Raw genomic sequence first — 10,172 nt, 5'->3', positions numbered from 1 at the left:
GTCTTTCTTCCACTGGATATTTTTAGCTATCCTTTGCTTTACAGGAGCTTTCTAGTGTCATGAGGCCCCATTTATCAATTCTTGATCTTAGAGCATGAGCCATTGGAGTTCTGTTTAGGAAATTTCCCCCTGTGCCAATGAGTTCAAGGCTCTTTTCCACTTTCTCTTCTATTAGATTCAGTGTATCTTGTTTTATGTTGAGGTCATTTGGACTTGAGCTTTGTGCAAGGTGACAAATATGGGTCTATTTTCATTTTCTACATACAGACAGTCAGTTAAACAAGCACCAATTATTGAAGTTGCTTTCTTATTTCCAGTGTATATTTTTGGTGTCTTTGTCAAAGATCAAGTGTCCATAAATGTGTGGTTTTATTTCTGAGTTTTCAGTTCTATTCCATTGATCAACATGTCTGTCTCAGTACCAATACCATGCAGGTTTTATCACTATTGCTTTGTAGTAAAGCTTGAGGTCAGGGATGGTGACTCCCCCAGCTGTTCTTTTATTGTTAAGAATTGTTTTTGCTATTCTGGATTTTTTGCCTGTCTAGATGGATTTGAGAATTGCTCTTTCCATGTCTTGAAGAAATGTGTTGGGATTTTGATGGGGATTACATTGAATTTATAGATTGCCTTTGGTAGGATGGCCATTTTCACTATGTTAATTCTGCCAATCCGTGAGCATGGAAGATCTCTCCATTTTCTGAGATCTTCAATATCTTTCTTGAGAAACATGAAGTTACTGTCATGCAGGTCTTTCACTTATTTGGTTAGAGTTACCTCAAGATATTTTATTATTTGTGGCTATTTTGAAGGGAATTGTTTCCCTAATTTCTTTCTCAGCTTGTTTAGCATTTGTATAAGGGAAGGCTACTATTTATTTGAATTAATTTTATATCCAGGTACTTTGCTGAAGTTGTTTAACAGCTGGAGAACTTCTCTGGTAGAATTTTGGGGCTCACTTATGTATACTATCATATCATCTGCAAATGGTGATAACTTTATTTCTTCTTTGCCAATTTGTATCCCCTTGATCTCTTTCTGTTGTCTTATTGTTCTAACTAACACTTTGAGTACTATATTGAATAGATATGGGACGAGTGGGCATTCTTGTCTTGTCCCCAATTTCAGTGGGATTGCTTCAAGTATGTCTCCATTTAATTTGATAATGGCTATGTTTGCAGTCACAAAAAATAAAAAAATTAAAAAAAATGGGGTATAGAACTAAACCAAGATTTTATAACTGAGGAATCTCGAATGTCTGAGAAACACCTAAAGAAATGTTCAAAGTCCTTAGTGATCAGAGAAATGCAAATCAAAATGACCCTGAGATTCCACCTTACACCAGTCAGAATGGCTAAGATCAAAACCTCAGGTGAAAACACATGTTGGAGAAGATGTGGAGAAAGAGGTACACGCCTCCATTGCTGGTGGGATTGCAAACTGGTAAAACCACTCTGAAAATCAATCTGGAGGTTCCTCAGAAAATTGGAAATAGGTCTACCTGAAGACCTATACCCATCTTGGGAATATACCCAAAAGATGCCCCATCATGCTACAGGGTCACATGTTCCACTATGTTCAAAGCAGCCCTATTTGTAAGAGCCAGGAGTTGGAAACAACCCAGATGCTCAAGACAGAAGAGTGGATACAGAAAATGTGTTTCATTTACACAATGGAGTACTACTCAGCTATTAAGAACGAGGACATCCTGAGTTTTGCAAGCAAATGTATAGAACTAGAAAATATCATCCTGAGTGAGGTAACTCAGACCCAAAAGGACATGCATGGTATGTATGTACTAATAAGTGGATATTAGCCAAAAAACAACAAACAAACAAACAAACAAACAACATACAGAATACCCAGGATACAGTCCTCAGAACTCAAAAAGGTCAACAAGCTGAAGTATCCAAGTAAGGACGCCTCAGTCCCACATGGCAGAGAGAAGAAAACAATCATAGGTGGGGAGGGAGGGAGGGAGGTAGGGACCTGGGAAAGAAAGTGGGCAGGGGAGGAGTGCAGAGGGGGACCTGATCTAATATTGGGAGAGGGAAAAGGACTGAAGCCCTGAGGGTCAGCAGAAAGAATAGAAACAGGCACCTCAGGAGGTAGGAGGTTGGGGGAACCCTCCAGAATGCACCAGAGGCCTGGGAGGTGAGAGATTCTCAGGACTCAAAGGGAGGGATCTTAGATGAAATGCCCAACAGTAGGGAGAAGGAACTACAGAGTCCACCTCCAGAAGGAATACAGGGCATTAAATGGGGGGCGTGCATCTCACAGTTGCAACTCTGACCCATAATTGTTCCTGTCTGAAAGAACTACAGGGATGGAAATGGAGAGGAGCTTGAGGAAAAGAAGGTCCAGCAACAGGCCCAAAGTAGGATCCAGCTCAAGGGGAGGTCACAAGGCCTGACACTATTACTGAAACTATGGAGTACTCACAAAAAGGGACCTAGCATGACTGTAGTCCAGAAGACCCAACAAGCAGCTGAAAGAGTCAGATGCAGATATTTGCACCCAACCAATGGACAGAAGCAGCTGACCCCTGTTGTTGAATTAGGGAAGGCTGGAAGAAGCTAAGGAGAAGGGTGATCCTGTAGGAGGACCAGAAGTCTCAATTAATCTGGACTCTTGAGATCTCTCAAACACTAGACCACCAAACAGACAGCATACACCAGCTGATATGAGGTCCTCAACACACATACAGCGGAGGACTGCTGGGTCTGTGTTCATTCAGAGATGATGCACTTAACCCTCAAGAGACTGGAGTTTAAAGGCCAGGTGGGGTAGGGAGTGGGTACATCCACATGGAGACAGAGGGTTGGGGAGGAGGTTTGGGATATGGAACAGTAGGAGGGTGGACAGTGGGGGAGGAATAAAATATGGAGTGTAAAAAAGTAAATAAAATAAAATAAAATAAAATAAGTGGTTTAAGGACTGGGAGCTGGAGAGATGGCACAGTGGTTAAGACCCTTTGTCGTTCTTAGAGAGGACCCAGGTTTTATTCCCAGCACCTACATGGCAACTCACACCTGTGTTTAATTCTAGTTACAGGAGTTCTGATGTCCTCATCTGACTTCTGCCAGCACAAGACATACATGTGATATACATGCATGTATATGTATATACATACATGTACACATACAGGCAAAACACTCATAAAGAAAAATGCAAATAAATCTTTCAAAAGAAGAAAGAAAAACATCTAGGGCATGTGTAGACCACTCCGTAGGGAAGAGTACTTGCTTTGCAAGCATGAGGGCTCACGTCCAGCACTAATGGAAAAAGTCAAGCTACACCTGTAAAGCCAGCTGCTAGGGACTTGTCTCCTCCCTTCTTCTACATGTGGCTGAGTGATACATTTCCGGTGTTGTATTTCATCCCCCTCCTTCTCTGAGAATCAATTCCTTTATTCTTTTTACTAGGGGCAAGCCAGAGTGGACCAGTAAAGCCAGAGCTAGCACCCACTTCCCAGCCTCTGGGTTTGAGTTAGAAAGAGAGAAGTTTGGCTTATGGCTGAAGAGTCATATTAATCCAATTACCTAGATGGACAAAGAGATGGGTTCGGGTTACTGACTATTTCATGTTGCTTCCTTAAAGAAAGTGTTTTACCTATTCATGTGAAAATTATATAATCCTTTGAGAACTGAGATACTATTTCAATGGGGCACAATACACCTGGTTTATCTTAGGAAAATGAATGATTTCTTCATGCTTCTTTATCTCACACTCAAATTCGATGGTTGGATCCTGTTAGGTTTCTATCCCCAGGTCCTATATGCTGCCTCCCACTGTGGTCCCTTCTGAATGATGTCTTTTATTCTCTTTTCATGAGACTTCTCCATTTCCAAGATGCTTTAGATAGAATTTCAAAATAGCGGCAAAAGATCTCTAAGGAAAAATCTCTCAATTTCTAAAGCTACAATAAATATGTGTCGCCGCTCACACATAGCAACCACTATACACTAAGTCTATTGTTACACGGTCACATATACTAGTTTAGGTATTTCTCAGTGTGGGCTCACAAAATTAACTAACTTGTGTTTGTTTTTTATTTTTGTTTTGTTTTTGCTTTCCAATGTGAGAAACTGGAGGTTCTGTTTGGTTAAGTAGCTTGTGTGAGCTCACACAACTAGTAAACAGGGTGGCTAGGATTTAACTTCGGCCTCTAGAGCCTCAGCCAGTTTGGGTGATTGCTGGTGTTCGTCAGAGGTGTTATCCAAGGACACAGAGTAAACTGAAATCTGTTGGTGCCTGCCTGGCACAGACAGACATATGCATTGGGGATCACACCAGCTCCATCTCTGTGTAGAGCTGGCATTTGCTGCTCCTTAGCTGAAGCACAGAAAAGACGGAGAGGGAAGCCAGTGATGAGGCATTTATGCATACTGCTTTTCATCCCATCTAGACTTTATTTATTCACTGGCGCTTTTCTAGGTCAGTAGAAAATCGAAGGGTATCCCCTCCTCCTGCAGCTGGAGGAGACAACTGTGCGATGGGCCTGTGGGTGGTCATTTAATGTTGCTTTCTGGGCTAAAATGATGTGGTTTCTTATGTTGTCTGCCGAACTAGCAATTATCTCTCCCTCTTTGACTGAAGTAGTTATTTTTGGTGAAAAGCTATTAAGTCTTTTGACTGAGAACATTTTGGGTACCCTGTGGTTGGCTAGCTATGTTTAGATCCTTTACTCGCTGACCGTGGATTAATTTCCTGGACTCTCTATTTCTCTCTTGTTAAGCTAAGAAGGGTAGAGTGGTGTGTCCATATCTAGAAATTGAGTGAAAACACCTTAACAGCATTTGAATATCTAGACTCCCATTTCAGTTCTTTAATTCACATTTTATCCCAGAAAAGAAAATCTTATTTATTTCCAAATAATTATTCCAATTACCACTCATTTATTTTGTGCTTTGGACATTACATCATATACATAATGTATCTCAAATTGAGTTTCCTGACTGTCTATGTTCTAATTAGCTGTCTCCATCCCAATTATGGTGTCTTGTCTGAAGCATTGAGCCTGGGGAGAGCTCCTGCTCTTCTCCTGTGGCCCTATAGTGTCTTCACTCCACCTTAACATAGAAATTTAATCAGAAAATACAATTTGTTAAGCATTTCCCTACTCTTGGTATAATTTTAATTGTACTTTGCTATGAAGAAGACACTAAAAATAAAAAAAAAGTCTTAAACAACACTTTTATCCTGTAGAGCCAGTGAAGACAGTTTACATCAAAAGATAATTATCCTCCCCAGTGTATAATCAGAGTCCAGAAAAGAGCTAGATGATAAACATAAATGAGAAGTCTCTCTTTACCATCCACTTAAGCAGCACTCTGGGGTAATGTCAGCTCTCTAGTCACTCTGTAAAATATACTGACTTGTATCATGTCCTAACAGCTAGCCAGTCACCCTCTGTGGTGGTTTGAAGGAAATATCTCCCATAGAATACTTGGTGCCAACTTGGTGGTGCTGTTTTGGGATGCTTAGGAGGTGTGGCCTTGTTGAGAAAGTATGTTACCTAGGGTAAGGTAAGAAGGGTTCAAAGCCACATGCTATCCACAGGGCTTTTTCTCTGCTTCGTGCTTGGACTTCATGATGGGAGTTCTTAACTTCCAGGTCCTGCTGTCTGCTGCCATACCAACTGCCTGCTGCCCTGGGGTTCCTCTCATTATGCATTCTAACTCTGGTACCTAAGGACAAATAACAATGTCCTTCTTCTCTAAGCTGTCTTGCCCATGATGTTTTATCACATCAATAGAAAACTAAAACATCCTTTTATTAACCTGCACTTTACACTTCAGGCCCACTGATTAGTCTGGGGTGTGTATACCAGAGTGTCAGTATAACTTGTTATTGAAATAATATGATACATGTGAATAAAATATTGGGGCCATAAAGAGAAATATATGTTATAAGGAAACTAAATTGATCTCTTTAAAAAAACTATAATCATAAATTAATGAAAAGCTACCAATGAATTAATATTGCCTGAAAAATGTTGATGAGAAAATACACCAAAATTGTAGGAAGACTTTACCCTTACAACACTGCAAGGTTCTTACTCTAAATAATTCAGCACTGAGAAACATGGAAGATCTAGCACATATATTAATTATATTTGAGAAAGACTCAATAGACATCCTGTTGGTGGGCTCATAATCACAGAAAAAGTATTTATATCAAAAGCTTGGGGATTTAATATATAGCTTTATAAGTCTTAAATAGAAATACCTATGAAACTATGGGCCACTATTATATCTTCTCTTATCATAGTTTTGTAATTGGTTGAGGACTGAACTACTGATTTTGCTACCAATAGATTATGAAAAATATCCCTTATTAATAATGTGGTAAAAGAAGACACTAGTTAGAGGATTGGCTTAAAGCAGTGGGTGTGATTTATTCACAGTTCAGGAACAAAGCAACATTCTTCTGCAAGAGAAAACAAACACACAACTGGTAGGGAAATTCAAAACTTGGGTTATACGAGGCAAAATTCCAGGCAGAAGGCTAAAGAGAGGGAATCAAAAGGAAGAGACAGAGCTTGGGGAAGATAAGGTGTGACAATAGGTGCTAGGAGACCGTAAGCCAAGGTTTAATCACAATTATGAAATTAAGAAAGCAACACTTCAGGTTGATTTTCTGACAGTGCACAGGGCATGATAGATCACTGGAGGTAAATGAAATTTATCTTGAGTACAAGTTCAAAGAATGGGACCTCTTTACCCAGAACACTCTGATAGGGAGAAATAATTCTAAGCACGCCTTCCAAGGGGAGGTACAACCTTGGGAAGAAATACCATAGGCAGCAGGAAGGTTAGCACACCGTGCCATTAGGCCTGGCTCAGTCACAGGTAAAGATGGCAGCAGCAGTGCCACTGGGATAAGAACGTGTAATGGAAGAAGGCGTGAAAGATACTTTTGTAAATAAATGCTAGTTTCATTCCATAGATACCAAGTCTGGAATCCAGCCCAAACCATCCTCTATATGGAGTTTTCACTTCTTTTCAGAGAACCAAGCAAGATGCTTTTACTTTTTATCGACATGTGGATGTTATTATTAGAAAATAGTCATAAAGAACACAATATTTAGAGTAAAACAGAATTCTGTTCAAAGTCCAGATGTAGCATTTGCCAGCTAAATAACTTGAAACAAATTTCCTGAGCACTGGAAACATTTATAAAGATGCTGTAAAAATAGGAAGTGTATCACCTAACTCATAAAATCCCAATCTCAGCTCCACAGTGCACACTGAAAGCATTTATCACATTGCCTATCACAATTGCCTACAAGGCTGAAATGTTTGACTCATTAAATACTGTCTTTAAAATAATAAATCACAAAACTATAATGGTGGGGATTTTCCACTTCTTTGATTAAAAAAAATAAAACATTGAATTAGCTGTAGATTTAAAATAATACATTAACACTCATGTTTCCAGGCCTTTGAGATAGCAACATTTTTTTCCCATGAGAAAACTGCAAATTATGATAATTCTCTAAGTGTCTGGCTCACTGTTGGTTCAACATTTATGGGAATAAAGTCTCTGTAAATGAGGAACTACCATGGCTTTGAAGCCCAGGTCTGAACATCAGGATGGTGGTATACTTTGCAATGAGTTTGCTCACCTATCTCTGCCCAGTGAGTAGGGATGTTTGGAAACACACAGAAACAATGGGCATCCAATCATAGCCTTCCTCAATTGTTAAAGAATTGCAATACACATTTACAATAGAATTTTGGCAAATCCTCTACATAAAACTTCTTTTACATATATCTATCTATTTTTTTTAAAGTACAGAGTCTTCATTTGGCGCGACTATTTAATATGTAGGTTTGTGTTTCCTGCCTTCTAGTTTCCTTAAAAAAATAAATAATGTTGTAGAGACACTCACATACCCATTCATTAAGCACTTTGAAACAGCCGTCTGTGATATTTTCAAACACAACATTATTTTACCAACATGGTTGGCAGTCTTAAGAGTCCCATTCCGACTGAATTCTGCCAACTGATACTGGAGAAAGAAACTCAGAGCCAACCCTACCCCCTAAAAATTTTTGGCTAGTGATACTTCTGGTAAAGACTAATCAATGAAGGGAAAGTTTGTGGTTTACCATCTTGTCATGTGCAGATCCCTATCTATGACTTGGAGAGACCCATTCACCGGGTTAAGCTCCTAGAACTGGGTCCTTACAAAGCTTCTTGTACCTTCCCTGCAAACTATTTCTTAGTCACTTGACCAACAGTCGATAATGTTATAATGTAAAAGTAGTAATGTTATCATTTACATTAGTGATGTGATCCTTATGATTATTATTTCCATTGATTCTATTGATTACTTGAGCACAATTAATCCTAAGTCTTGCATGCGACAAATTTTTAAAAATGCACCAAGTTGCCTATGTGGAATGCTCTGGATCAAAGCACCATGTGACATCCTATTTAAGTATGCCTTTATCACTCGTTGGCCGCGCCTTCCCTCTTTACAATGGGAGTTGAAGGAAACACTAATAGTGAATGTTCCATCCTGAACACTCTGCCCCTTGCTCTCAGAGGGCAAAGATGCCCTGTCAAAATGATTTAAAAGGAGGAAAGAAAGTTGCTGGAGGGGAATTCTGGAGGGGAATGGTACTCCAGATCAAAACGATTTTAAGAGGTCTTCTCGGGTGGCCTGTGTGGAGGAGACATGTAACAGCCCAAGCTGCAGCTTTTCCAAGAGGTTAAATTTCACAAAGAGAAACAACAGCAAACAGGCTGCCAATTTACTCCACAATGTCACAACTGGCTGACGACCTGTTCAAAGCAAAACCGCTCATTTCCAAATTCCTGGATCTGCCCTTTGCTGAAACATTAAACACTTAGGAAATTCTAGAGCTTGCATGTCACATTTATGACTCCTGGGTAAATGGCTGTTTGCAAACTCACTGGTCTTGGTCCAATAATTGAGCCTGGGGGTGGGGGTGCAGTGAGAGCCACTTTTAATTTAGCCGACAATGCTAGGAAGCACCATGAATAACTCAGGCCAGAGCTGAATCTCAGTTCACTTCTCAACAATGTGGAAGAGTGCTCCTAAGCACAGTTCCCAAATACTTTTCCTGGGGAGAGAGGGTTCCTTTGTCAGGCACCAAGGGCTGGTCTGGGACCACGAGCTGACCCAAATGGCTTTCACTTCCCTGTCTGCCAGAGTGCAGCCCTGAAGGCTGGCAGTGATGATGTGGGGGACCTGGATCAGACTGTTGTAGGAGAAGAGGGGAGGGCTGCAGACAGGACTCATTCAGATAAGATTGCTGGCAAGAAAGGGGAATACAAACCCAGAGAACTAAGCACCAAAGGCCACTTGGTTCTGAGATTTTGAGAGGTGTCGCAGGAATTACTACACTCACACAGAGCTTCCTTCTAGAAAGTGGACATTTTTCCTGATTATTCAGGGTCTAGGAACCAGTCGAAAATAAATTTTATGTTTGATGAATTTTGGAGGACTGGACACATGAAAATGGTAATTGTATTAAAAGGAAGAGAGAGGAGAGAGAGAGAGAGAGAGAGAGAGCTCAATGGAATGTAAATCCCCTGAACTGGGACCATACTTGTACAATAGCTGTCAGTGAAAAATGTATGTCTATAGACTTCAGACATTCCTTTCCAAGTTTTTTTGTGTGTACATGTGAGAGAGAGAGAGAGAGAGAGAGAGAGAGAGAGAGAGAGAGAGAGAGAGAGAGAGAATCCATATCTATCTGTAAGTCTGCCTGGTTGTCTTCAGTAAAGGAAAAGCTGTTAAATAACACTTTAGAGAAAGGAATAGTCCTCATCAGAGCTATAATCTGACATTTCTATGACATCACTGGGTGGCCCCTCATAAATCTGTTACTCATCCCGAAGAACAAGCATGTGTGTTGATAGAGCACAAATTGAATTCCTAATCGGTAACAGTGCTGGACTCTTTCTTCTGTGAATTACAAAGCAATAACTAAGATTTACTGAGTGCTCCTTTCCTGCCTGCTTCTACACTAAGCACTTTACATATATCCCAACACTCAATTCCTCCAAGAATTCTAATAATCCTATTATCATCTCCTTTTCCAGAGGCTGAGGCTTAGAGCTGGCTTGCCTTCCAATAATAATCATGTATATCATTTCGTGGGATAAATGACAGCTCTAGGTTTACCCAAGTT

This window comes from Mus caroli, chromosome 2, assembly GCF_900094665.2.
Source record: "Mus caroli chromosome 2, CAROLI_EIJ_v1.1, whole genome shotgun sequence".
Taxonomy (NCBI): Eukaryota; Metazoa; Chordata; class Mammalia; order Rodentia; family Muridae; genus Mus; species Mus caroli.
The sequence above is the reverse complement of the archived record's forward strand: the minus strand, read 5'-3'. Positions refer to the sequence as shown.